Source organism: Lactuca virosa, chromosome 1 (genome assembly GCF_052849685.1).
Source record: "Lactuca virosa cultivar CGN04683 chromosome 1, Lactuca_virosa_CGN04683_v6, whole genome shotgun sequence".
NCBI classification, from domain to species: domain Eukaryota; kingdom Viridiplantae; phylum Streptophyta; class Magnoliopsida; order Asterales; family Asteraceae; genus Lactuca; species Lactuca virosa.
This window is the reverse complement of record NC_136426.1, coordinates 141,138,115-141,145,202: the sequence shown is the minus strand read 5'-3', so window position 1 is coordinate 141,145,202 and position 7,088 is coordinate 141,138,115. Positions and strand designations below refer to the sequence as shown.

At 34.8% G+C, this 7,088-nt stretch overlaps 1 long non-coding RNA gene across 1 annotated transcript; it reads left to right on the top strand.

Moving 5' to 3' along the window:
• Positions 1 to 3,262: 3,262 nt before the first annotated feature.
• On the top strand, positions 3,263 to 4,171 carry LOC145106915 (uncharacterized). Its single transcript, XR_013707665.1, has 3 exons — positions 3,263 to 3,565; positions 3,796 to 3,985; positions 4,064 to 4,171. It is a non-coding gene; the product is annotated as an uncharacterized LOC145106915 (long non-coding RNA).
• The last annotated feature ends 2,917 nt before the right edge of the window (positions 4,172 to 7,088 follow it).

The following is a 7,088-nucleotide window of genomic DNA, read 5'->3' as shown; positions in this document are numbered from 1 at the left end:
GAATCTAGTAGGAAACAGAATCGGAAATGGAATGGAGTTGAATTCCATTCCTTTTCTATTTCCGGGAAATGGAATTGAATTGGATTCCATTTACATATTCACTTCTAAATCGAATTTGTAGTGACATAACAAGAGGAGCAAGAACCGACCATGTTCATAAGTCCGATCGCTATCATTTCTTTGTTTCCATCGACTTGGTAGTTCTTCAAAGATGTGAAAGTTCTTCCAACTACAATCCATTCCTACAAATTAAAATGAACATAATGAATCGATCATGGATTCATTCCAGTTGATGTAAAGTACAAGTCGAAAATGCGTCAAGTTGGATTCCAATTTTGGAGTAGAAACGACCAAATTAAAGCATTCGTGGCATAGGTTCGATTGATTTATTCATATCGAGTAATTTTTTGGGCTGAAATTTGTATAGGAGGGATAATAGGCCAGTAACAGCGCCGGTTTTGACTGCAACAGCTAGAAATTCTCCATGGAAATAGAGCATGTCTAATGAGGATGGATTCAAACCCTTCTTTAACTGACCAATCTGTGAAGAAACTTAAAAGTTATGGGTTTTGATAGGCGGGCAAAATAAGAAATTGGTATAGCATAGCGGGAAAACATGGCGCCCTTATATTCATCTTTCGTTCCCCCCCCCCCCCCCCCCCTCTTTTTTTTGTTGTATAGTTTGTCAAAAAAGATTAGAGTTATACATTTTTTAAAAAAAATAAAATATACATGATATACAATCTTTTTTTATAGCATTACATATATTTTATGTGTTCTTATATGCTAACTTTTAGTAGCATGTTTTTTTTTCTAATTAAATTACCAAGATGTATTTTTGTCAATAAAAATATCAGTGAATACTAAATAGTATGTATACAAAGTTGTTATAAGATTTGTTTAATTTGATGTAAAATATAAAAGTTTTAATTTATTTGCATTTCTAGACAAAATGGGGGTGTAAAGATGGAATAAGGGGGGAGGGGTGTAAAGATGGAAGAAGGGGGAGGGGTGAACCAAAATAAATGCAAAAATAAGTTAAAATTTTGATAAATTTTGGTGTGTGGAGCTTAGGCTTTCCGTTATACACATGGTTGTAGGTATGGGTAGGGTGGGTTGAACTTTATATATGGGTGTTGGTGGGGTAGGATTATGGAGTGGGGGGTAATGTATGTGAATATGGTGATTTGGGATAGGGTAGGTGAGGTAGGGTGTTGTTGTGCTTTGTAAGTGTGGGTGAGGTGTGAGGTGGTTGGTTATGGTAGTAGGGATGGGGGTGAGGTGTTTGATGTAGGGGTGACACTTAACATTTAGGGGTGGGTATCGAATGTGTGGGTGCAGGTGTAGGTAGGCATGCCTGAGTAGGAATTAGTAGATGGTGTAGGGGTGTATGTATGTGTATGCATGTATAAGTGAGTCAGTTGATATATGAGGTGTTGGTGGGGTTTGATTATAAGGTAGGGGTGGGGGTAGGATTGTAGGGTGGGGTGTAGTAAGAGTGAAGGGTAAGTGTATGATGCGATGTATAAGGTAGGGATGACACTTAAGAATTAGGGGTGGATGTTAGGTATGTGGGTGCATGTGTAGTCGGGTTAGTATTGGTATATATTGTAGGTATATGTGTGTGTGTGGGGGGGGGTTATGTATATGTATGTATTTGTAGATTTGGTAGGCTGGGTGGATATATGGATTGAGATAAGGTAGAGTGTATTTAGGCATACACCATAAACCTTAATCCTGAAGCCTTAATCCTTAAGATGTAAGCCTCCATCCTTAAGATTTAAGGTTTAAGCCTCGAAACTTAAGTTACACCCTAAGCCTTAAGCCTTAAGATTTAAGCCTTGAGCCTTAAACTATAAGCCCTAAGACCTAACCAATAACTCATACACCATTTACTTATGGCTTATATCTTATGGCTGAGGGGGGGTTTAGCTTTTATGGATTATGGTTATAAAGCACAAGACTTAAGGATAATGTATTATAAATTAAGGTTGTGGGCCTTAAGGGTTATAAATTTTGGATTAGGGCTTTGCAAACGGTTACTTATGGTTTTATGTTTCAGGGATTATGACTTAAGGCTTAAGGTTTATGACTTATGGATTAGGTCTTAGGGATTATGTCGTATGGCTTAGGGATTATGTCACATATGTCTTAAGGCTTAATGCTTAATGCTTATGGCCTACGAGTTAGGTCTTAGGTCGTAGGGATTAAGCATTAGGGCTTAAGGTTGAAGGCTTATGGCTGATAGATTATGGGTTTTGGTGTATGACTTATGGATTATATCTTATGTCTTAGTGCTTAAGGCTTATGGATTAGGGCACATGACATATGGCTTAAAGCTTAAGGCTTAAGGCTTAATGTTATGGATTAAGGCTTATGGCTCAGGGTGTGGGCGTGTAGGTGTGGGGTGTAGGGCTTGGCAAGTGCGGAGCTTTATAGGGGCAAGGGGGGTTGTACCCCCCCCTGATTTTTTTGTTAGAAATAGCCTATATACTTTAATTTTAAACATATTAGGCCTAAAAATATAAAATTATGGCTATGGCCCCTCTTATTCACCAATTTTTATACATATTATATTCCCCCCCCCCCCCCCCCGCTCCCCAAATCAAATGTTGAAGCTCCGCCCCTGGGGGTTGGGGCATATGGCATATGACATATGTCATATGACATATGAAATTAGTCATATGGTATATGACTTGTGGCTTGTGGCTCATAGTTTATAAGTTATGACTTTTGGCTTACGGTTCAGGGTTTGTATATTTTTAGGCTTAAACCCCATAGTTTAAAGCCCTAAAGCCCAGGGCTTAAGGTTATAACTTATGATTTATGAAGTATGGCTTAAAGGTTAGGACTTAGTGTTTTAATCATTTTAAGAAAACAAAAAATATTATTTACTTCTTAGGAATATCATTGAACTTTTAGCCCTAATGGTGGCTCGAAATACATTTTTCGTTTATAGAAGAATGTAATTTAAAAAAAATTAACATTGACAAATGAGTTTCTTATATTAATTTAATATATTTTAATTAGAAAAAAAAAAAAGAAAACCACTTCTCTGTAAAAAAAAACTTATTTTCGATTCAAATTACCCCAAAGTTTTAAAAAAATTCAATATTTTCTTGTAAATAAACTCAAATTCTCCCAAAGTGTTTGAAAAATTCAATATTCTCAGCCCCAAAAAAACCTAAGGCCGGAATTGCCCCAATTTCCCTAAACACGTTTCCCTTCATATTCCTCGACGCTTCCCCTTGAACGAGTTCTTGAGATTCACAGATGTCCTCCTCCTCATGCTCCACTATTGACACCACATGTCATCCTCCATCCTTCTACTCTCCAACACAAATCATATGCGACTTGTGATGTGTTCGATCAAAAGCAAGAAAGGACGAAAAAGGAGGCCATCGTCATCTCCCCTTTATGTATGTATGTGATGCAATCTGAAAATCAGAAAAGATAGAAAAGGAGAATGAGAAGAGATAGAGACAAACGAGGGAGAGAGAGGGAGAAGCAACGAAAATGTTGCTTCCATTATATGTCGATACTTGTAGAGGAAATAAGAGAATAGGTTTGTTTCTACAGATTTTCTGCTTCTTCAACGATTTTAAGTATAGGATTCTTTAATTTGAATTTAACTTCTAGTTTTTTGCTTGATTTCTTGAACTTTTGTCATGGTTTTCATGGAAATTTAAATACTTTGTGTTCCCTTTTCATGTTTTTCTCGAAAAATGACAATGCTTAGGAAGAGAATGAGTTTTTTTTCAACTCTTTGTTGATTTTAGTAACTGATTTTTGAAGGGAAGAGAGAGGAATTAGGTCATATTATTCTCTTATTCAAATGAGGAGAGGTGAAAAATCATACAGGATATCCAAACACCAGGCTATGAACTGTGTTGATCATCTTCAAGGAGTGGAAGAAGTTCATCAGATGCTCAAGGAATGGAAGAAAGAACTTAAAGAACCTTCTCACGGTCCTTCTTTGCAACTGGTATGTTTTTTTGATGTTCTTGGATTTAATTAGCAGTTTGAATGTGTGTTTTAATTTGCTTTTGGATTTTTGATGCAGGGTGCAACCTGTTAATTTGAGACCTCCATCAGTCATTGACCCTCTTCCTGTCTTCCTTTTCTTTGATACCTTGACCCAAGTAAAATTAAGTTGTTAATTTTCGTAGCCCTTTGATTGATTTCTTGAGATCAATTTCTATGTAGACTAATCCTCAATTGTTTGTCTTCATTGTGTTTAGAGTAAGCACAACAGTTTGATTGTCTCATTAGTTTTCCCCTAGTTTTTAGTTTAAGTATGTAACTATGTCAATCTTTTTTCCCAGAAATAGGAAAGAGTTGGTCTTTCTTTAGTTGAAAATTTATACCATGAAACCTCTCAGTTTGAATCTTTTGTCTAACAATTTTAAGAAATCTTTAATTGCTAATTGTGTTTTGCCTCTCTTGAACCTCATCTAGTGTGCATGAAATGTATTGATAAGATCACAAGGAAATACATTCATAAGAAGCTCACAGACAATATGCAATATTGATTTGGAATATGTGCCTTTATAGAAACTAAGGTCAGTCTGTCTCTCTCTAACATTATGTCGTTTATTAATGTTCTTATTAAGTTTTATCCATGATATAGAATTGAGTATGATATATTTGTTATAGGTATATGTGTTTTTTTGTTTGACCAAGATTGAAAAGAAAGTGATTGCAAAAGAAGAAATGCCCCAAGGTCAATTATGTGGTGTAAAGGACGTGAACATAAAGAAGGAGAATTTAAAGATGCTAATGTTAAGCTCTTGGAGGATAAAGTAGTAAGTTCAATAATTTCTTTTATAACTTTAAGTAATATGAATTGTGTAAACTATTATAGGACATTAATTAATCATATTTTGTGTATGGATAGAACATGAAAAGTATATAAAACATGGACATCTAAACCTTGAACCGGGAACGACTGCCGTGACCTTAGTTTTTAGCAAGGAAAATGATGTTTTTTGAAAGCGTGTTGGCACTGGAGTGGAGTGACTGACCAGATATTTCCCTGTTCCTCACACCAAAACACCTTGTGAAAGTCGATTCAAAAGTTTGTTTATGTCAACTTCTTTGTGCATTACACTTTTATTCCTTCATAAACTACCCTACTAAGTTTTTAATGTACTCATTATTGTTTCAATGTTGTTGGTATAGGTACCAAATACGATATCACCTCAAGACCATGAACTTCAAAACTCAAAGAGGCAGAAACCAACTTATATCTCATCTGATACCCTTCTCAAGAAGACAAAGAACAATACCAAGAAGATGAATGCCTAGTTATGTCTAATTTTTGGTTTATGATGTTTTTGCTTTATTTGTCATATTTAAATACTTGCATTTACTACAAATTTTTTGTTTTTTTTGGTATTTTAATTACGAATTTAATGTACGGATTTGGATTTCAATTATTAATAATATCGAATTTTGAATTTTAATATTGTTTCATATTGTTGGGTTTTGGATACTTTCATTTATATTTTTTTGATGTGTCACAATATAGACAAAGTAACAATAAAAATTGAATTATTGTGGTTTTAATATAAATTTGGCCATGTTTTAAAGTTTTTCAATGTCTCTAAAATTAAACAATTGTGACTTTACATCATTTTTGACATGTGACTAAAGGTTAATAATAGCCATAATCGAAATAAATTATGCGTCTATAATTGTTTTAAAATCATGTTTTTCTAAAGTTTTTGTGACGATAACTTAAATAATAACAACATATAAAAAAAATTCATGCTGCAAATAAATACCATAATTGATTGTTTTCGTGACTAATTATTAGCATATCGTCACTCATGAAATTAATTACATGTGACCATTTAGTGAACAAGGTCTTGTTCATCGTAATTACATGTTTGCAAAAGATACCGAATAGTCTTAATAAACTTTAAATTGTGTGACAATATATTAGTAAAAAACCACACTAAAACAACATGCATGTCGCAAGTTGTTGATATACAGTCACTACAATTACTAAATAAATATGTCTACTGACGGTTTAAGGCCACAATATTGGATAAAATGATTGATTTTAGCAACAAAATTCCATACCTAATAGCCACACTTTTATAATACGGTCACATGTTTTTATATCATACGGACACTATATTTTAAAGTGACCATAATACTCATACGATGACGTCACCTTCCGTCACACTTTCAGTGAAAAAATAAAATGTCACTATACGTATGTGGTCACACTTTTATGGTGTGACTGTAAGTCATTTTTCTTGTAGTGTGTTTAAATAAAACAGGTACATTATAATCAGAGTATAAATCCCAAAACAAGTCAAATACGGAACAATAAGTGTGCGTGTCATGCAGTCAACCTGAGCTCTTCCTTTTGAAAACCGAAGTACATGAAACATAAACTGAAAACTCTAAGCACAAAGCTTAGTGAGTTCCCCAATATACCACATACCATACATACAATAAACATATAGTAAACACATAGTGGGCCCCGCCCTGTCATCGGGTCCCGCTCGGCATCGGACCCCGTCCGGCATCGGGCGCCGCCCGACATCGAGCTGAGATCAGTAAAACGGGCCCCACCCAACATACAATAACATATATCAAATAAACACATACACATGCAATAGTCACATAGAGACATAGCATAAAAGTATTCATCGGGCCACGCCCGGCATCGGGCCTTGGCCCGGAAAACACATAAACACAAGCACATGCAAGAGTCACAAAGACAGCTAGCATACTAACAACGTAACATAAACATGGGCCAACATTGGTGCATGTGACATCCCCAATTTCACGGCCAGAAAAGACCGATTTAATTTATGCTTTTAAAATAAAATCAAAGTAATCTTTTTAAAAGATGTTGCGGAATTCGTCCCCAAAACAAAACATGATAAAAATTTATCAAAGCATTTCTTAAAGAAATATATTTTTTTATTATATATCAAAACCTCAGGATGTCATGTTTCGATACAGACCAAAAGCATAAATAATATCATATATGCCTTACAACATTTATTTATATCTACTGGCCTATAATCCAAAATCCCTCGTCATTGTCCAACTATGCTCTTGTTCCA